General features: G+C 40.9%; 1 protein-coding gene and 1 long non-coding RNA gene across 2 annotated transcripts in view; one reads left to right on the top strand and one right to left on the bottom strand.

Moving 5' to 3' along the window:
• UBASH3B (ubiquitin associated and SH3 domain containing B) overlaps positions 1–22,648 on the top strand; it is a 94,340-nt gene that overhangs the window by 26,775 nt on the left and 44,917 nt on the right. The window lies entirely within an intron of this gene.
• LOC137164060 (uncharacterized) overlaps positions 16,192–22,648 on the bottom strand; it is a 78,929-nt gene continuing 72,472 nt past the window's right edge. Inside the window, exon 4 of the long non-coding RNA XR_010922917.1 lies at positions 16,192–16,547. This is a non-coding gene — a long non-coding RNA (uncharacterized lncRNA). The remainder of the gene's footprint in view (positions 16,548–22,648) is intronic.

Here is a 22,648-nt window from a genome sequence, read left to right as displayed (position 1 = left end):
GGTGTGTGTGGGAGGTAAGTGGGAGATGAAGTTGTTACTTAGTGGTTAGAGCAGCCTTAGCCTTTACGTTTCTCTCTGTTTTTTACACAAGTGTTTTTCTAGCTTTTAACTCTTCTGTCTAATACAGACTAATCAGCCAGCTTTGATTGAGCCTTTTTGAGCTTATTAGACCTTGCTCTAAATTTAGAAAATAGTGGACTGGTTCATGCACCTTGAAAATGTCAGTTTGCAACAACACAAAAGCAGTTCCATTCTTTTCTATCAGTGAAAAGAAAAAAAGGCTGCAAAAGGCTCATTTCTCTGGAGATGACTTCTGGGCTAATTGCTTTGTGCAGGTTTCAGTGGAAGGACTGAAATATCAATTTTCATGGGATTCTGGAGCTATTTCATAACACCTGCCCCACCTGTAACCACAGCACAAAAGTCGTTTTCCATGCCTTAAGCAGAGTCACATGAAAGTTCTTTAATGAATCCAAGATTCATAATCGATCTGCTTCTCCATCTATCATGCACTTAATCACTGTGGTATCTAGCACCAAAATTCCAGCTCCAGGAGACAGGGTGAATTCCCAAAACGTAACTATTGACTTTTCCCTTATATCATGTTTGTCTCCCATTTAGATACAAGGAGCCACATTCTCTGCTAGGGCAAATTCTCAACAGAGAATTTGGCCCATTATTTTGAAAGAGAATAAAGGCCAAATTCTGCACCCATTGTAGTCACTAGGAGTTTTGCCACACACACAAAATCCTGACATCTGAATACAGTTTCTCTAAATGGTTATTAATTTGCTTTCCCCTGTATTTGCTTAGGGAGCTCCACAAACGTGAGCATGTATTTGCCCATCATATGTTGCTCTTCTTGTTGGGGTTCACCTAAAAATACGTTATTGTGCTCCGACATAACATAATCATAGACAAAGTCTCTTTACACTTTAGACTAGAAGAGGCCCAAAAATGCAGGAAAAAATCGACAGAATTTTTCCAAATGTTTGCACAAAAACATTTCAGCAAAATTTTGAAAATGCTAAAATTTTTACCCAGCTCAGCGTTAGGCACAGCAAAGATAAAATAAATAAAAAACAAATGTAACCATTTGTCCTTTTGTATCTATCTTTCTCGCTGTCAGCTGGGATTTTCAAAGGAGCCTAAAGAAGTAAAACAGTCAAATTTCAATGGGATTCTTAAAATTTCAGTGGGATTTTGGCATCAAACTGCCAGGGGCTCCTTGTAAATCGTAGCCCATGGCAGCTGAGGATGCATGTTCATCTCAGGGAGAGTGAAAGTCCCACTTCATACAGCACTAGTGAGAAAGACTCAAAGATTTTGAACATAGAAAGATAAGCAGCAGAAAGATGTTGACAAATTCAAGGGAATTCAGAGAAGAGCAACTAAAATGATTGGATAAAAAGAACTGAATATGCTGATCTTGGCTAAAGGGGATATGAAAACCACCCTCAACTAGTTGTGAAATGTTAGTGACACACACTGGCAAGGTGGCTGGTCCACATAGAGAATAACAGCCTATTATTGCTACCAGTGAATGGAGGTGCTCCATTAGCTTAAGCAGTCTGTGGTATGGCTCTGAAGAACCAGGTTCAAGCCCTACTGATAGTCCATGCATCATGGCCTTTTATGAGTGCCAAGGAGGGGGATGCAGTTGTTTAAGGTTTATTTAGTAGCAATGGTATGACAATGAACAAAGGTAAATTATGTCTGAAGATTTGTTGGAAATACTTTCCCCTGGGAACTGCTGGAAGCCTCCTTCCTTGAACCTTTTAAAACTAGACTGGACAAAACAATTGAGAACATACTGTTGGGAACAGTCCCGTGCTGTATGGGAGTTGGATTGGATGAGTAATATGGAAAAGGCTTTTCTAAACATAATACACGTTTTTTTCCCCCAAACATTTTCAAAAAATCCAGCCACAGTATCTGGCTATTTATTTATTTTATAATTTCATGTCTATGAGAAATGAAATCTTTGTTGCAAAGCTGTTTTCCCTTTCTTCTTTGGAATGTTTTTACAGTATAGATTAAGTTAGGCTGGGCTAAACTGATTCAGGAAAAAATAAACATCTCTCCCATTCCCAAACTTTCAACCATTTCTAGAACCAATTTCAAACAAAATTTAACATTTTTGGCTCTTTTTTGGGTTCATTTTCAGATTTTGGCTGGGACTACAGCTGGAACTGCCAACATACTACACACACACACACACACACAAAAAGCTGTTCTCAATATTTCCAGCCAAGAAGAGCTAGAAATCTTGCCTGTTCTTGCTTGATTTCCAGCATGCTCCTGCAGATTCAAGAGTTTCTCATCGTTTAGTTAAGGGAAGTAGGGATTAAATCACAGATTAGGAGGCAGTCCCCTTGGTTCTATTTGCAGTTTTTTCACTCACTTACTGTGAACAAGTCACTTCAGGCTATATTCACAAAGGGATTTAGGCATCGCAACATCTAACTTTTAGGCACCTTGCCACCCAGTAGAATCCACAGCCCCAAGTTAGGTGCCTCGGCTGCTCATAAGATGTATAGGGAGAGTTAGGCGTCTAAGACTGGGGTGCACAAAAGCCAGCAAGCTGAGCAAGGCACCACCTAAAATAGCTAATAGGAAATGCTGAGTAGAGGGGTTTGGACTCAGCTCTGCCCCTCAAAAGGAGTTACGTGCCTAAATCCGAGATGGAAGACGGTGCCTCTCCGCACTTGGGATTCACAGCCGTGACCCCTTACCTGGCATTAGGAGTATAAGCCGTTTCTTGCAAGAAACCAGGAGTGGGAGAGGGTGGGGAGGAAGAGAGAGAGGAGGAGGCCTCCCTTATAAACGTTTCACCCAGTGATTAGAGAACTCACCTGGGATGTGGGAGGCCCAGATTTAATTACCCCTCTGGCCGATGTGGAGAAAGGATTTGAACCTCTCGGGAGAATGCTCCAGCCACTGGGCTATGGGATATTCTGGTGTGGGGTGCTCTCTCAACCTCCACTGGTGAAACTGTTTCTAATAAGTTATTAGAAAGTTATTAGCTGTTAGAAAGTGAGACATCAGGGACTTTAATGGTGGAAACTCAGGTGCCTAGAGACCTTAGGCACCCCCAGGATTAGGTGGCAGCTGAGCAGGAGTTTTGTGACACCTACATGCTGGATTTAGGTATTTGAAGTGGGAGTTAGGTGCCTAGGTCCTTTTTTGGATCTATCCCTTCTCTTCCCTGTGTCTCAGTTTCTCCATCTGTAAAATGGGGATAACTAATTTAAAATACTTCTCCACTTCTATAAAGTGCTCTGAGTTTCTTGTTAGCATTATGCATGTGGAAAACAGCATATTATTATCCAAACTGAACTGGTGCTTCAGACCCTTTGATATTCACCCCACCCTAAGAGGAGTCAGTACGGTGGACAAGAATACACATGTAGCTTTTAAGCTACTACACATCTGCCAAGCCACCTGTGGGTGTTTATCCTTTTGTAGTACATCTGAATATATATCACACACACAAAGGGGAAAATCATAAAATGGTGGTTAAATAAAGCTTGTGTAATTATCTACAATTTTCCACTATGAGTCACAGTAATTTACATGTAATCTAATACTGAGAAGTTCCAAGTTTATGTTACGTTCTATTATACTCAAGTAACTATATGACAGGAATTAGTTTATTGCACCACTGGCATGTGATCCCTGCTTAGGGGATGCATTCTGTGCATTGAAAGAGTTAACAGTTTGCTAAAATAATTGTCATCAGACAATTGGGCTATGAACGGCCAAAATACACGTTAGACTGCCGAGCACAAGAACAATGCGACTATTGTATTATAACCACAGAACTTGGCACATAGATAAGCTTGAAAGGGAATCATGTTTTGTTTATTATGGAAGTGATGATATCCACTGAAAGGTTATTGTTTGACTTTAGAAGCAAACTCCATCTCCTTTGTAGACGGTAGGTTGCAATCTTTGAATAACTTCTGCCCTCCCTCTTACCCAGTGTTACTATCTTTTGTCCACCAGGGATGTGCTTGAGGATAATGAAATCAAAACTGCCTCAAGATGAGCTACTATAAACCCCTTCCAAACTGTGATCTCTATCCATTTTCATGGAATACTAAAATCTTCAGGAAGAAGCTTTATAGATACAGCTGATTGGAAAATGGGATTTTTTGTCCTCAGTAAATTTTGAGTTTTCAGCAGAAAACCCAAAACCCACAACATTTTCATGTGAAACAAAAATTTGTGTCTCGTTTTGGCCAAAAAAAATTCAGCATTTTTCTGCCTTCTTTGGCTGAAAATGTTTGGGTTCTGGCTGAAAATGTTTGGGTTCCAGGCTTTTATGAAAAATTGAACATTTTAGAGGAAAGCAGACACTTTTCGTGACTACTTCTGTTTTGTTGAAAATCCAATTTTCCATTAAACAAACAAACAAACAAAAAAATCCAAAGAAAAATTTCAACCAAGTCTATAGCAGTGTTTAATGGATGGGAGAGGCACTTCATTATTTGATGGAGTCTCCAGGAACAACAGACTGCAGCCCGTGATGTCCCAGCACGATGCTGCATCTGTACAGCTCCATTAGCCAATATAATTCTGTCCCTCCTGGGTCGAGCCATACTGCTGACTGGAAATTACACCCAGCCTTGTTGCAAAGTCTGACAACTGCCTCTCCTCAGGGGGCAAAGTCTTCTTGGAAGAGGCAGGTGGGATACTCTGCAACTCTACCACTTGTGGAGAGAGATCCAAATGAGCAAGGTACTGCTCGCACTGATGTCTGGTGGGACTGCACCCGCTGTTTCCAGGGCTGAATTTGGCTCAGAGACTTCACTGACTACAATGGGCTACGAGTGGCAGTTGAGCTGGGAACAAGGAGGTGTAAGGAGGCATTTCAGGGTCTGGCTGTCCCTAGGGATTGGGCCCTGTTGAGGGGCATGTGTAACTTTTTTTAGAGGCTTAATAAAATGCACAGGGAGGGAGGGAGAAAGGAATAGGAGGAGGTTTTAAGGTGAGAAGATGCCATATGTTTCAGCCATTAAAGCAGTGCACATTGCTAGACAATATATGGGCCTGATCCAAAGCCCAGTGAAGTCAATGGAAAGAGTCCCCTTGATTTCAGAAGGCTTTGAATGAGGACTTGAGATACGGATTATCAAAAAAGCCTAGGAAATTTAGCACCCAACTCCTATCAAAGCTCAACGGGAGTTGGGCACGTACAGGCCCCTTCGAAAATCTCAGTTTAACAGCATAATTTTATCAACGATTGTTTCCTCCCCCTTCTGTTTATAACATCTTGTCTTAAGCTAGGTTGGTAAGCTTTTCATGGCAGGCACTGCGTCAGCTTGTGCCCTTGGTACTCTGCTTAATAGGACAGTTGCCATCTTGGCTGACACATTAAGGACTGAACCGTGACCTCTAAGCTGAAAGCAGGAGCTGCTACAGCGTGCCACGCCTGCCTAGGTGGCTCTGAAACAGACCTGCTTCCTCTGTGGATCCGCACAGATGGGGGACCTGAAACACAGCCGCACCAGTTGGGCTCTGCTCATGATCGTGACGAGTGCTACTGAAATACAAGTAATAATCACCACAGTCCAGATCACAGAGCCCTGCATAATTCTTCCCCTTTCTGAGCTCCTGCCATTCAGAGTTACGTCAAAGCTGGAACATCACAAGACTGTAATTGTATAGGGCTATAAATGCTTCATATTTATAAGGGGTAATAAAACTAGCTCTTAAATAGCACTTTTTAGCTTCAAAGAGTTTTACAAGTATTAACTCACTAAACCTCTCAGGGCTGGCTGAGTTTGATTAGTGTTTGCTCGGTTTAGATTTGTTGATCAGCTTGTGGGGATCCCATAGATAGGGACTAAGAGTTAGGAAACCTAGGTGAATGGAAGCGACGGGGAGGTTCTGGCCCTGAGAATGATTTGCAAATGGCTAGGGGTGTTTGGCGTAAATAGGGAGTGATGAATTGGGAGAGGGCTTCTCTTCATCTTTGCACTTTCAAATCCTTAAACAAGAGTCTGAGGAGGAAGGATGACCGTGTGACTGAGGGTATGTCTACACTGGACAAGCTACAGCATCACAGCTGCGTGCAGACACTTAATACAGCGATGGAAAGGGTTCTTCTGTCCCTGTACTCTCTGAGATACAGTAGCTAGGCCAATGAAAGAATTCTTCCGCCAACCTAGGAGTGTCTACATTGGGACTTAGATCTGCTTAACTCTGTCTCTCAGGAGAGCAAAATTTTTACAACCCCTGAGCAATGGAAGCTAGGTCAATCTAACCTGTAGTGGAGATCAGCCCAAACTCTTTGAACTGAGACTCAAAAAAACTGTGTATAATTCTGGCTCTGCTACAGACTCCCTGTGTGATCTTGGGCAAGTCACTTCGTCTCTCTATTCCTCAGTTCCCCATCTGTGAAATGGAGAGAATAATACTTCCTTTTTCCCTGCCTTGTCTATTTAGATGGTAAGTTCTTTGGTGCAGGGCCTGTCTCGTACTTGGCATATGTGCAGCTAGCCCAGTGAGCCCTGTTGGGGGCCGCTCATCACTACTGTATTACAAATAAAGAGTGTTGCGTATTTTATAATATTATGAAATTTAACAATGGATTGACAACCTCATCCATGTAAAACAATGTTTCTCTTCAACAAATACCAGCCCACCTTCCCCCTTTACACGCACCATGTATGGACGAATTCAAGGAGCTTTGATGTGGGGGAAAGAGAGGTAAAACAGTGATGGTATCTGTAATGCACCAAGTAGCTTTTAAAACAAATATTAGACTCTCCCCAATGTTTCCCCTTCTGCCTAACCAGTAACAGATTTGCAGGATATTGGGACATGCCGGCTAGCCACATCCCAACCACTAATCCTAGCGTATTTCCCACATTCCTGTGTGGAATTGCTACAGAACTCTGGGAGACTGAGAAGTTAGACCATGCCTAAGCATTCAGACATCACAAATCAGGAGCCAAAAACTCATGAGACTGACTTAAAGATCATGAGATTTAAAAATACAAACCAACAAATGGGGGTTCTTCCAATTTCCCTTCTGAGTTCTGAGCCTATAGGGTACACTCAGATCATCTTTTCAAGCTTTTCTGCCCAGCCACGAAAACTAGAAACTTACTTTTTCTAAATAATAATAAACACTGAGATTCTTATATAATCACTAGACTCCAAGAGCTGGGGCTTTAAGAAAACACAGGAAATATCACATGATTTGTGATGAAAGTCACAGGAGTTGGCAAGTTCGGAATTGCACATAAATGAGCTTTTAAAAATACTTTAAAGGATTTCACGTCCTTGACACATTGATGGTCATTTTTAATCCATAATTTCTTTTGAGAAACTCCCCCTATAAATTCTATGCTTAAAAAGTGGTTCACGTTGCCCGCAAAACTTTGAAAAAACATCCCATTTCAGAAGCAATTTTGATTTATTCTCCCCCTGTCCTCCCAGTCTTCAGTTCGAAGATATTTGCAGGCAAATGGGAATTTTTGTTTATTTCTTTGTTTGTTTCCTTGTGTGGAGTAACTTAATTACAACACGGCTATTGACCCAGCCCGGGTCTATCTTCTAATGCAGACATAACCACACCATGATTTTAACAGTGTCAGGGAACTGCTGTGTTGCAGGCAGTGCCCTTACCCTGACGTTTTTTGTAGTATAGACAGGCCCTATGATTCCATCTCTTCCTGCTGTTTATTCCTCAGCTGATGACATAATCTTCTCTTTGAATTCATTAGGGCTTGATTTTGCAGAGTGCTGAGCACCCTCCATGCAGGCTAAAGGCACTCTGGATGTCACAGGATTTCATCCATAATGCTTACGTCTTCAATTAGAAGCATCAAAGCCCAATGTTTTCAGACTTGGGTACGGAAGGTGAAGCAGCTAAATCCAAACAAAGGTGCCTAAATAAAATTTGCCTGGTTTTCAAAGATATACGGAACCTGCTGCTCCTGTTAGTGTCATGGGTTCTTGTCAGGACCTTTGAAGAACAGGCCACTTTTAATTAGGCTCCTGCTAATGAATGTGGGTGCCTGGCTTTCGTGACCCAAGTTTGAAAATTTCAGCCTAATTAATAAAATCTGTCAATGCCTGTGTAAGCCGTGGTGGGATATAAAGCTATCATCATCACACATACACATGGAGACACAGGCCCAGACCCCACATTGTGGCTACTTTGAACTGTACCACTAGTGAAAAAGAAGCCCTAAAAAGCCAGCATAACTGGCCCTGGGAGGATCACCTCAGTGTAAGTAGCTGATCTAAAGGCCTTTCAAGCCAATGAGAGTCTTTCCAGTGGCTTCAGTGGGCTTTGGAAAGAGGCCTTTAGTGACTAATAATAATCTCTCTCTCTTATATAGCACTTTTCATCAAGAGATCACAAAGCACTTTAACAAAGGAGGCAACGTCATTATCCCTGTTTTACAGATAGGAAAACTGAGGAACAAAGAAAGGAAATGAGTTGCCCGAAGTCCCCCAGCAGAAGAGCTGGGAACAGAACCCAGGTCTCTTGAGGCCCACTTCAGTGCACTATCTACTAGGCAACACTGCCTCCCCAAAGTCATCTTTGCACCCATCTCTCCCTGAATTATGCTTGGCTTTTTTTTATTTTAGCTGAGGATCTCAGTCACTGAATAACTATCAACTATCCCTTGCCCCACCTCTCTTCTTACTGCCTCTTATTGACAAACGGGACTAGAATTTCATGGGGAAAGGGAAGGATGTGCAATGGAAATTCAGGGGATTTCATGTGTGAGTGCATTCTTGAGCAACAAAGATCCTGCAGTCATGCAAATGTTGCTGGCAATAAACAAAACAGGATGCAAAATATGTTTATAATCAGAATAGTCTCCAAATAGAATAGTCTCTACAGTTTTCCATAAAGCATAAGCCCCTCTTTATGCACGTAATTTGTAAAGAAAGAGCCTAAAATCTAAATTATGCATTAAAAAAAAGGAGCAATATAACTTAAAGGTTATAATGCACTTCAAAATAACTTAAATTTATATTTCATAACAGCCTATGAGTGGGAATCGTTTTAATTGCTATTGCACATTCAGCAAAGGGAGCACAAGAGTACAGAGTATTCTTTTTGTAGGTCCTACATAAACATAAGTTATAATTATTTATTTAAGTTTATCCTCAAGAGAATTGTATGTGTGTGTATTTATCTATCTAAATAGAATGTATGTGTGTGTGTATATAGTGGTGTATAAAATCAAATTTTAAACTTCTAAATTCCATCTAGTGATGTCAAGTTAGATTACACAAAATAGGAAATGTCTCTGAACTCTGACTTAGTGATATAAACGTGAAGAGCAGATTGTCACTGACTATTTCAGAAGCACATTAAGAGAAACAAAACCACTTTGGGTCAGGGAGGTGCCTACGTATGATGTCACTTTAATATTAAACATTACTAGGTGTACAGTTTTACTATAAGGCACACTCACAAAGCGATAGCGTCCAACTTCTCCCAGCTTTGAACAATGTCATATAACAGGTCTCATGCAGTTCTGAGCCACATGGAACAGTAAGTTCTTTCAAAGAGCTATCTGAGGGTGTTGTCCTTCAGAAATGCTCCAACACACTAGAGAAGGAAGGATTATTGTCCACAGGTCAGCTGGCTTTACAACATTGTGCCTTTCTGATCCTGGACTGTGTATCTAAGGGGACTTGGCAAATTAATGATCTGGAAAAGAAAGTCATTTCAAAACAGAAAAGAAAAAAAATTCCTTGGGTTTTATGGAAAATTCCTGTAAGCCTGAATTGCGTATTATCGACAATGTTCTACAGAATTCTAGATTTCTAAAGAATTTAATGAAGGCTACGATCCTTTTGATTCATTTTTGAACTATTGTACAAAAATCTAGAGCATGGATATAATTTTCTACTAATTTCTATGGGGTGGTAGAAAAAAAACCCTGTAAACAGATGATCAATTATTTATATATTTGTTTGGTTTTTACTAGGCTTTTCTAGAAGGGCCATTTAGCAGAGTGTAAAGAAATTGTGAGTCATATGTAAAACGTTTGCATGGCTTGAACTTCCTCTTTAGCTCAGTTGATAGCTTGGAGCGCACATGATGTATAACTCACTTTTCGTTGATGACTTTTTCCTTTCTGTATTTATTAATGCACATGTATTGTTAGCATCATCATTACAGCTGTGCCAAGAGGCTGTACTGTGCCAGGTGCTGTACAAACACATGGTAAAAGAGCAGCTCTGCCATGAAGAGTTTATATTCTAAACATACAAGACAAAGGATGCGAGAAAGGGTCAGAACGTACCAGCAAAATATTGAGAACTGAGTCACAGAAACAGTAAGTGGCTTATCCATTGTCAGATCCAGGTACTAAGGGCCTGATCTAGATGCCTTTAAAGCCAGTGCAAAGGCTTCCATGGGAGCCGGATCAGGCTATAAATACAAGTCTGAGTCCCAAACCAGTTCCTTACCCATAACACCATTCTTCTCTTCCCCCTATGCCCTGACTACTTGGGAGACCAAGTAGAATCTGTTCCACCACAGATTTACTCTGTGACCTTGAGCAAGTCACTTCGTCTCTCTGTGCCTCAGTTCCCCATGTGTAAAATAGGGATACTAGCCATTCCCTACCATACGGGGGTGCTGTGAGGATAAATACAACAAAGATCATGAGATGCTCAGATATGGTGGTAATAGGAGCTATATAAGGACCTAAGATGGATAGATTTATTTATTTATTTTTTTAATATAAACCTTTTTGAGTTAATTTAGTGTTGGGTTGACAGCCCAAGAGATGAACGCTCCCAGTTAATCTCCAGAACAGGAACAGCCTAGGCAAGATTGCCTCAACACCATCCTGCCAGGCACTTCATCCTTGACCCCTCTGGGTTGAGAGGGCTCTCCATTCTATATGGCCCAATCACTGAGCACCCCACAATATGAGCAGTTAGTGCCAGTTGTGTTGGTTTACATGATGTGAACTAAATAAACTTCCATCAACCTCCCTTTGGGACATAAGTCATTAAGTAGTCTGGCCAGCACATTACATGAGCAATTCTTAACTGTGTCCAGATTGACTCTACTAAGGAATGGACTCTGCTTGAAATGTTACTGAAATATCTGATGCTGGGATGGAAGAAAGCCTGCCATAAAGCAATAAAGTGCCACCCAGAATGGGTTTTGATTTTCTCCTTCCCTGTTGTCCTTCTGCTTCATGCTAATTACAAGTACTGAAAATATCTGGCCTTTGGCACAGTTTCTGCTTCCTGTAACACAGATGGAGTTACTTTGGGTGTACATCAAAGTCAACAGAGTTACTGTGGATTTACACAGGTGTAAACAAAAGCAGAATCTGGCCCTTCTTCTCCAGCAGCTCTTCACACACAGTGCTGGTTTAGTATCACTTTAACCGGAAAATAAAACCCTAAAAGGTGTAGTCAGCAAGTGACAAAGTAAAGACATTGCCATGTATTTGTATCTGCCACTGCTCAGTGAGCTAAATACCTTAAACACACTTGATAGGTTGGGCTGGGAACATTGCTTCTTCTGGGGGTTGGGATCCTGTTGGAAAGCAGTGATTCAGCTAACATGCTCTTTTTTTCCTCCTGAAAAGCTGTAGACCAGATGGCCTTGGCCCTCTAAACTATTTGCCCTCAAGCTTTTAACTCTTGCCTGGCTAGGCTTATTTGTAAAATAAGGCCCTGATCCAGCAATCACATCCATGTGGATGAACTGTGACTCTTACGTTGAAGGCTTTGGGCCTCCCCCACACGACAGGAACTGCTCATACAGATCGGATCAGATTATATCAGGGGATACAATGCTCTTTTAAGGGGACACCTGATACTCACTGATAACAATAAGAGACAGTGGCAGGATTGCAAAACGTTGATCAAAGAAGTAAGGCAGCCTTTGATTCACTAATTAATTACACACTCCCTGACACTGTCGCTTAATCTGATTGCACTTCTGTATTTTTAAGTGAATACAACAAGATGAGGACTAGAGTGGGAGTTTTCCAAAGGCCAACGCTAGCCTCATTTTGCCCACATCAAAGCCAATGGGAGCAAAGTCAGGCTAATGCTGAGCACGTCTGCAAACTCCACCCTACCTATGCAATTTAGTACAGTCTTGCTATATTTGCTCATTTTTCTTGTGGGGGTGGGGCAACGTGTGTGCATCTGTCTGTCTGCACAGGAGTCAGTGCAGGATCAGGCCCATCGTTTACAAATACCCTAAAACCTGGTGTAAAAAGGGATAGCTATTACAGCTTTCTGTTGTGTCTCTTGTAAAGAGCCTACGTCCTGACTATGCCATGTATGTCAGCATCACTTCAGGCAATTTTAGTTGCATCTGGCACAGAAGCCATGTCCCCAAAAGCTTTGCAGAGTTAAATGATGCAATGAGAGAGTTAAATTTTAAACAGCAGGGGAGGAAAAAACAAAGAGGCTTAGGAAAGAGGGGAAAGGGGTTTGTTTTCAATTGCAATTTGAAATAAGAGCACACCAAGGATGCAGAGGAATACATGGAAGCTCTTTTCGATGGCAGGAGCTGCAGAGTTGAAAGCTCTTGCAAGTTTATGATTAACTTATTATATAAGCATCGTCATCTGAGGATCTCAGAGGGATGGGGAGAGAAGCAGAGGGGCAGTAAACTGCAGGAAATCCATGGATGTGACCCTAGATTCCTAAGAGAACAGGGAGGATTGAGGTTGAGGTGACATGTAGTGGGCGCTCTGAAGTCTGCAGATCTGGGGAGGCCATCAATAAAGGCAAGCATTGCCAGCTCTCATGATTTTATCACAAATATTGCAATATTTGGTGATTTTCTTAAAGCCCTAGTTCCTAGAGTCATGGGACTGCCTGAGAATCTGCTACCATTGCTGATGTGCAGTGCTTTATATCAGTGTAGTTTATGCACTTTTATATGAGCATTTTAATACCAATATACCTGCCATTACACTGACTAGGGGTTTTACCAGCACAAATCTGTCTGGGGGCAAAAAAATCACATCCCTAACTGACATACCTATGCCCATAAAACTTTTAAGTGTAGATCAAGCCTTCAGGAAAACATAAAAATAGGTTTCTAGCTCTCCTCGGGTGCAGAAAAAGAGCTTGAAAATGGGACACAGGTGCACCCTAGCAGCTGAAAAACCAGATGGCAAATAGAAAGAATTCAACCTTTTAAAAAAAAAAAAAAAATCTCATGCTCTTTAAAACAATCTCCTAATTTGGGTGGGGACTGAGTCAATTTTTGAGATGGTGTGTTTATTTGTAATATGATGGTAGCACCCAACTGAGGTCAGAGCCCCATTGTGCTAGGTGCTGTACAAACACATAAGAAACAGTCTGTGTCCTCAAGAGTTAGCAGTCTACACAAAGGAGGGAGAAACACAGACGCAGAGAGGTGAAATAATGTACCCAAAGTCACACAGTAAATCAGTGGTAGAGTTGGGATTAGAATCTATATCACCAGTCCAGCCCCTACTGACTGGACAACACAACCTCTCATAGTACAGCTCTTGTTTAGGGGGTGGGAAGTGGGTCATGGGGAAATAGATGCTTACAGGGAAAAACTGCATTGAGATGCCTCTGTATACTGTACATGGGGCGGGGGTTTGGTTGGTTATTTAAAAGTTATAACATAATTTTTAAATTTACAATAAAGAAATTCAACTCTAGCAAATACCCATTGATTTGGTACTTTATAGCACCAGTTCTAGAGGTCTTGATCCAATGTATACTTCTACTTTTTAGCCTAGCAAGCATTCCTTTTGAAGCCTTTAGAAGTTTAGAAGTTTTGCAGGAGTGAAGAATGAATAAAACCTGAGGCCGCGATTTGGGAAAACACTGAAGCATGTACTCCTGTCCATCCCTTTTCAACAAAGCACTTAAGGATGTGCTTAACTTTAAGATCACGCTTACATCGACACAATCAATGTGATTTAAGCACATGCCTGAAGTTAAATGCACGTAAGCACCCTTCTTGAATCCAGGCCTGGTTAAGGGCTTTCAAATGTGGCCGGTTTCTGCCTTGTAGTTTGCTATTTAAAGGCTCTGTCATGCAAATCCTTACTCCTATAGTAATCCCTCCTCGTCTGAGTCGTCCTCTTCAGGTCAATGAGATCACATATCTGAGTAAAGACTACTCACACTGAGACTTGGCAAGATCTTGTCCTACTTTATCTCTGGCTCTGAAAAAACCAAAATAGTATGTGGGGAAAATGTTCCCTGCATTTGTGAAAAGTTTCTCACTGTGTTTTGGGATCTTTCTTTATCTCAGTGTTTCTCACTATTGCTCTTTATCGCAATTTTCTATTTCCTGTTCCCTTTTAGACTTCATATATATATATATATATATATATATTATATGTTTCCCCTCCCCACTCCATCTTGTCTTAACTCCTTCCACAGTTAACTCTCAGACATCTAGGAAACAGAACCGAAATATGCCTTCAAACATGTAAATCTGAAATAACTTCATTGAACTCAGCAGACCCATTCCAGATTTACCCTGGTGAAACTGAAATTAAAATCTGGCCCCAATTTAAAATTTCTAGTTTGCAGACATATACAATGGAATTCATTTTTATTACAGTAAAATAATTGCACTTCTCTATATACTGTACCATCAAATGATTTTAAAGCAGGTGGTGTAGCGGGAGAAGAGACAAACATTGCTAGAGTAATTTTTCACTCAAATGTGGGTCTTCTACGTTATCATAAAGCTAAAGGGTGGGTTTTTAAAAATGACTCAGTGTTGCATAAATCTACTTCTGCTGGTATTCAAAGGGAGTAGAGTTAAGCCAATAGTAAGCCCCAGCCAAAATATTTTGATATGTCTGTGTTTTCCTGGTGCTTTCCTAACATCTCGGGTCTTCGGAATTAATCTGGATGCTCACAGGAACAAGCAAAGATACATAACTTCTGAAGACAGGATGTCATCAACACCATATCCCTTTAAAGCTACAGATGGAATTTAGGCAGACAGGATGTAGTCAGCTAAATTGAACTTTGGCCCAAATCCGGTTAGTTAACTCCCTTACTCTTCTGAAAATTTCCATGTGATTTTTAATTTTTTTTATTGAAGTGTATATATAAAAAATAAGAGGTCAAGACTTCTGTTCTATGTCTCAGCCAAAGGATGCAAATTCTAATACTAAAATGCTCCTAATCCCCAGCATTATGCAATGATTCAATACTGACTCAGAGGGAAGTGTGCATCACACTTTGAGTCACCCTGGGTTTTCCTTAGAGGTCTCCCTTTCAAGTATTGGCCTGGTTTGAACCTACATAGCTTGCAGGATCCCAACAAGATCACAGCCCAAGGAGGTGTTATTTAAAAAGAAGGAAGTGAAGTTCCTGAACAGAGTTCTCCAGAGCAGAGTTTTTGCTTTGGCATCTAAACCAACTACATTAACATCCCATTCTTCTTCCTTCCACCTTATTTAATTTCTTAGACTTCCTTCTCGTTACATTTTTGCTGTCCCCATTTTAGTTGTGAATTTGTGGTTAGCCTCCTTGTGGGGCATCTACTTCTCATTTTCCATCTTGTGGGTTTGCCTTTTCAGCAACGTTGCAAGTCCTTTTGTACACATCCCTCATAAGAAACTGATCTTTCCACAAGAAGTGAGATAGAACCACTTTGGGCCAAAATAAGAACTTGGTCTGCATGTACATAGGTTCTTTGCACTCCTCCACAGGTCAGCTGGACAGGGGAGGAGGGCAGGTCTTGTTTGCACAAGAAACACAGTATAACTGGGTTCAAAAAAGAATTGGATTAGTTCATGGAAAATAGTTTCATCAATGGCTACCAGCCAAGACAGTCAGGGCGACCCTAAACCTATGACTACCAAAAGACAGAGGTGGATCACTCCATAATTGTCATGCTCTGCACATTGCCCCTGAAGCTCTGGCATGGGCCACTGTTGGAGACAGAATACTGGGCAAGGCGGACCATGGTCTGACCCTGTAAGGCAGCATTTATGCTCTTATGATCAGGCCTACAGTCCATTTTTCAAACATATGCATCTTAATAATTTGTCCATGTCCTGCATTTAGATCCGCAATTATGTTCTCATTCAAGGTACCAATCTGAGCATCAAGAAACAAATTAGGATGGCCTATTTGAAAACGGGATCCATTGTCTCCAATGACTTTGTTTCTTGTTGGGTTTAAATCTACAGTGTAAACAAACATGCCCATCCCAGGGAGTGGGGAACTTTAATGTTATATTCTGTTGCTCGCATGTTTTGCAAACTTCCAGACAAGTTTGCGGAAACAAAACAAGGGCCAAAGACAGGGCAAATGTTTAAACATTTTCACTTGAGATGGGCTTGACCCAAAGACTTGGATTTAGACCTCCTTACTCCAATCTGTGCAGAAGTTTGGATCCAGATCAGAACTTTGTGCCACAGGGCTCATCTCGAACTTCAGATTCAAGATACAGTAGACTGACCTTTATCTTCAGCCTCTGACTAGTCACACTGATGCTGATCTCTTATCGCCATTGATTTCTTAGTTGGGCTGAGAAGATTTCTCCATTGCTGGTTTGCTAGTCTCTGTGGAATGAAGGTAAATTCTCAGTATGATACATGGAGGGGCAGGGGAAGTTAAACCACGTCTCCCACTGCTGCTGGTGGAAGTAGCACACCAAAACCTCCCTGCATCATTGAGAATTCACCCCAGGAAGTCACTAAGGCGTCAGCTTTTATTCTTGCAGTTCCTGGTGTAACTCTTTGCAACTGACTTCATAGAACAGCATCTGTCTGACAAATTGAGCAACTGTACCGCCCCAAGCTTCCTGTTTTGAAACCCTGAGATGCTGGAAAATGTTAACACCAACACTTTAAAATGCTACTTGTTGCATTTATTTTTTTCTCTGAAGGACCTCTGTGATACAAAATCTCCATTCAGAAAGAGAAGCTTGGGGCTACACTAGGAAACGGACATGGGGAATGAAAAGTGTCTCTCTCTCCCAGAACTCTTTGGGCGAGACTATAATCTCAGTCAGAATGTATTTAGCAAAATCTGCTCCTCTCTAGAATCTAGGGAACTCCTAGGGCCAGGCGTCAGGAGACTTCTCTCCTTCATTCTTCCTGGACTTGCTGTACGATTCTGGGCAAGTCACTACTTCTCTGAATCTTATTCTCCCCCACCCCCCATCTGTAAAATGAAGATCACATCAGGTGATACAACAGGAACATGCTGCATCATAGTTCTTATTGGTTTTGCTCGTGACCCCTATCGGATTAGGGCTGCATGGCGCTAGGCAATATACACACACCTAATGAAAAGATGATCTCTGGCCCAAAGAGCCTACAGTCGATGTATAAGATGGGAAACAGCAAATGAATGCAGAGATAGACTGAGAAGTGTGCAGCGTAAGAGAGAGACGACTACGGTTAGCATGTTAAAAAGCAGCTGCCACAGCCAGCCAGCCCACCCATCTCCTTGCTCTGAGAAGCTTCATAACAGATCTGTGATAAGCGGCAATGGGATCCTGCCCCAGCAATAAAAGGCCTTTGCTATAAGGATCAGAGATGGTGCAAATCTCTGTTCCGTTCCAGGTCATTTCTGTATGGGGGGACACAACAATGAGAGAGAAAGCATCACATTTGTCTTCAAACCATGTGAAGGAACTTTTTTATTTCCCATCAATATGACAACCGCTTCCTTTTCTGGCTATCACTGTCACTCCAGATGGTCCATTTCAGCACATTTAAACCTCTAACTTGGCTCCTTACAAAGACATTGTCTTCCTGGTTAGCTAAAAATGTATTATTAGTATTTGTGGAAAAACTCTTGATCTTCCTCACTGTTGAGAAAAAAATTGAACAACAAAAGCTTGCTCAAGTCTCGGCAGCTGTGCAAAATATTGGGTGGTGTTTAAAGCCACTATTATATCAAATAAAGTAAATGTAGTATGATGAGTTCAAATTCTACTGGCTACCCCCCCGCCCACAGAGGAATAATATTGGATTCACTCCATTGTTACAATCTGTACATCTGAAAGCACTTGTACTCTCAAATATAACAGCTTGATGATCCTTACTAAAATTCAGATTCCTGTAAATGAGTTAACAGAGGTAGGCGTTACCTAATTTCTCTTACAAAATACATTTCATGTCACTTACCAGTTTTAAACTATTGGTATATCTAGCATTCCTTTTCAATGCCCGCCTGAACCCAAATTCTTAACCTTCTGCAGTTCAGCTGCAACTAGTCAAAGTGTTGCCAATTTACAAGAGTCTTCATACATGGGGTGTTTCTTAAAGCTGCAACACCTGGAGTCATGTTATTTACAGAGAATTTCAGCTTTCATTAAAAAAAAGAAAAAAAGAAAAGTAGCAAGTAGAAGTAGTAGTAGTTGTTGTTATTGCTGGCCTCATGGTGGCAGCTTCAAAAAATGTAAACTCAAGAGGCTAAAAACCCAGAAAACAAAAAGAACCCAAAACTTAATATTCTTCAAAAACAACACTTGAGATTGCAATACTGTATTCTAAAGGTCCCTTATTGTAATGCATATGGTTTTAGCATTACAGTGCACCTCGAGGCCCCAACCGTGCTCAGAACTCTTGTGTGGTAGGTGCTGAGCAGTCTAGAGAGACTGGGAGAAATGAAGCATTGTTTCCTCCATTTTATAGGCACTGAGAGGAACAGAGGTACATAGAGATTTCAAAGGAGTTATGCCATTGTACAATAACTGAGAAACTGGCCCTAAATAACTTGTCCAAGGTCAAACAGTCTGTCTTAAAGCTGGATCTTCCGAGGTCTAGGCCCTTGCTTCCCCATGAGTCTATGCTGTCATTTTTGTTTTAAACAAGAGACATTTTTTAATGAATGTGTATCTCTTTAAAAACACAAAATGGCTGCTAGTATTTATCCAGAATACTTTAAAAAAAAAAAAAAAAGATTGCACTTCCCTCTTTTTGGTTTGATTTAATAAGCTAGCGAAGCAAATGATTGAGGGGATGTCTTGGTGCACATGTGTTAAAGCGGAAAAAAGATCCTGCAGCATATATACTGGGTCTTTTGCCTTCCAGAGGTTATGTAACAAAAAAAATAGAACGCGCATGCATGCACACACACACACACACACACACACACACACACACACAGTCCCCAATTCTTCGGCCCTTAAAAAAATAGTCACATGGCAGGATTGCATTTTGGGCAGCTGGATCATCCCCTCAAGAAAATATAATTAATTATTGCAACTATAAATTCACAACGTTGACAGTGTGCTTAGCAATCCTGTTTCTGGTTGGTTTTCCCACTTCCCTCTCTTTTCTATTAATTGGCTTTGGTATTAATGAGGACTGAGATATGGCAGCCACTGGCTCAGGGAAAAGGAAGGGGAAAAAAAACCCTGAATCTTATTGTGTTGTAGTGCACATTCTATAAATATTTATTTGACCTAGGGGATAAAATCTTGCAGTCGGTCTGCAGCCCATGCAATGGTACTCACTTGAAAGTTCCTGCATTTCAGAGAGTGAGGTGGGGGGGGAGGTCTTTGCATAGCCCTGATCTGTTTATAGTATTCGCTGACCTAAATTAGAGAGGTTTTCCCAAACTGTGTGTGTGTTTAAGTAGGTCTCATGATTTAGCAGCAGAAAATACACCCCAGCCTTGTGAATGCTATAGGTGCAACTAGAGTCATTTTGCCAAACACTAGGAAGGAGAGTGGGTCCCCCATTTTGTGTTAAAAGCAGCAGCACAGTAAGCTATGACAACATTTAAGGGACTGATTCAAAGCCCACTGAAGGGAGTGACATTTACTTGTCTGGCCAAAACAGTATGTTACAGCTACTTGTCTGCAATAACACCTATGTAGTTTAGTTCTTAAAATGTATTCAGAAGAGGAAAATCTAGCAGGAACTTAATCCTCTCCTCCTTCCTCTTCTTCCCCCCATAGGAACTGAATCTTTAGTGATTTCTGTATGCACTGAGCCTTTTTACAGAGGTTAGGTCATCCAAGCAGGCAACAGAAACAATAGGATGTGATTTAGGTACCAAATCACACTGAGCACATTCTGAATATTGAACACTCAAAGGATCAACCTCTTCAAACAGTTTGCAAAATCCCATCATGCCCAAATATGTCTGACAGAAAACTAAGATGTGGTTGATAAATTATTTGGGAATTTTAGCATTTTCCCCCATCAAATTATCAAGAAATTAGACTGTCTGAAAGAATCAGAGACAGATATTTATCTTTCAAAGTTGCTGTAAAAGAACAACTATTTATTGTATGCAGTAATTAATTAGACAAATGTATCCATTTTCCCACCATTACTCGTAAAAACTATTTGGTGAACAATTATGAACATTAATATTCATAAAACAATACCTGAAGGACAATTTGAAAACAGAAAAAGGCCCAAATCCAGCAAATTAATTGTTTGCAAAAGATACACACTGACTCTCGTTCACTCACGAGTCATCACCAGGGTTTGAACCCAGGGCCTTTTGCACCAAAACTAAGACCTCTGCTACTTAAACTAAGGAAATAATGCCATTAATTATCAGCAGTAGAAGGTGATTACAGCTCTTGGTGGATAAGCCACTAGGGAGGACACAGCATACACTTTACAAGCCTGCTCCACTGCTGAGCTTAATCTTGAACAGGTCTGTATCCTGTTATAAGCCCCATGAGCCAGCAACATCATTGTATTTTCTGTTCTTTTACCATAAACCACAGTAGGTTGGAAAGTTAAACTTTAAATATATATTTACAAGCAAAAATAAAAATATTTTATAACCACAACAAACACACTCCACTTCATAACGTTCTTCTTTTAAACAACCCCATTTGGCATAAATTATAACTCCAATTCTTCCCTGTCATGTCAGGCAGCTTCAAACCGAACCGAATGTTGAAAAGAGCAAGATTTTTCCATCATGTTTAATGCAGTTTCCAACCAATCCTTATTTATGCAACTAAATATTTTATGGACCAGAGATTTAGGGGCCACTGAAAATGCTGAATTCTTCCCTCTGAGGAGCTGTGTTCACAGATGAGAAGTTTGTACAGGCATAAAATAGGAGATTTCGTTTTTCCACTGTTCTGCCTCTAATGCTTGTGCTCATTCACAAATCTCTCAGTACTTGCGTAGGCTGGTGGCTTCATTGTAGCTGGCTCAGAGGGAAAGAATCTTGGTAGCATATTTGTGCTGGTGTCCATCGACACACACGGTGGACTAAGTTCTTTTTGACAAACATGTAGCAGCACATGGTATCACTGAAGGCAAAATTTGACCCTCTGCTTATATTACAATATTAGAAGAAGAGTGGATAGATATGGGGAAATTCTTGTAGCTCTATAGAACATCTAATGACGACAGTTTAATTATATCATAAGCATCAATTCTGGGCAAGCAATAAATTCTCTGAAACCGTAGGTTCAAATCCCATCAGGGCTGACTCAGCCATTCATCTTTCTAAGCTGTGCATTTTAATGGGTGTGAGGGGATATTCAGGAGGAGACATTAAGACAGGAAGGCTCCACTGCTCTGTAATACCTGAAAAGCTAGATTGGGGTGGAGGAGATGGGGTGTTTATTTAAATAAATTAACTGAGAAATTATAATGAAGTCAATGGGTTTAAGCATGTGCTGAAGTCCTTTGGTGGATCACAGCCTGCACCTTGCAGGACTGCCCACTAAATAGCCAAGACAGACAAAGGGTGGGAAATAGGGAAGATTATCCTCCCTATTTCACAGATGGGGAACTGAGATGCAGATATTAAGTAGCTACATGAAAGTCACAAAAGGTGTCTAACGTTGAGAAAGAAAATGAGCACAGATCTGCAGCCCAGTTTAGTGCCTTAACCACAACAGTCTCCTTCCTCTGGATCTGAACATCCCCCCCTCACCCTCATTTTGCATATTGTCCTCTTCTGGCTCAGGGAAATACAGTTACTTTTATTGTTCTATAAAATGCAAAGCAGGCAGAATTTTCTTCTCCATAGAGAAAGACATACTGCTGTCCCAAAAATAGCAGTTTCTCCTTTTTTTCCTTTTCCATTGTGCAATTTCATTCTGAATATGAAAAGGCCATTTCCACAAGTACATGTTAGCTGCTAATTTGTTACCCTGCAAGCTGCTGCACCATTGATAGCAAATTCATGCTCTCTTTTAAACGTGGCTCCAGAAAGAAAGCAAAGCAATTATTGAGAGGAGAAAAGATTTCTGTGCGCTGTTACTGAGACTGAAGTTTCTCTTTATGGTTAATGCATCATTCTCTTAAAGTCATTTCCCTTGAGGTAAATGGGTTTTGGCCATTATGCTTTATGTTTATTGACATATCTCCAAGCTGAATTGACATTTTCCCCCGTTACTGTTTTCTCCACTATGAAAATTACAGGAAGCCAAAATCCTTTTACAGTAATGAGTTAAGTTGTGTAGTACACAGGGCTATATGCTTTTCCATTAAACAGCTGTGGGTTGAAATGGGTCTTGTGTGCTGTTTACTTATTAACTACTGGGGTGTTATTCAGCTTTTCCTGTGCAGCAATACCATTTATGCTGTGGCTCTGCAACATCTCACAAGCTCAGGGTGGCGAGTTTGGCTGGGAGACTTCCTAGGAACATTTAGGTGCTGTTTTACTGGTTATTGAGAAGGGAGAGCTTTTCTTTTTGACTTGATGTTGAATCACTGCC

Source organism: Emydura macquarii, unplaced genomic scaffold (assembly GCF_026122565.2).
Source record: "Emydura macquarii macquarii isolate MOO-44397 ecotype Brisbane River unplaced genomic scaffold, CSIRO-AGI_Emac_v2 contig_312, whole genome shotgun sequence".
Lineage (NCBI taxonomy): Eukaryota > Metazoa > Chordata > Testudines > Chelidae > Emydura > Emydura macquarii.
The sequence above is the reverse complement of the archived record's forward strand: the minus strand, read 5'-3'. Positions and strand labels throughout refer to the sequence as shown.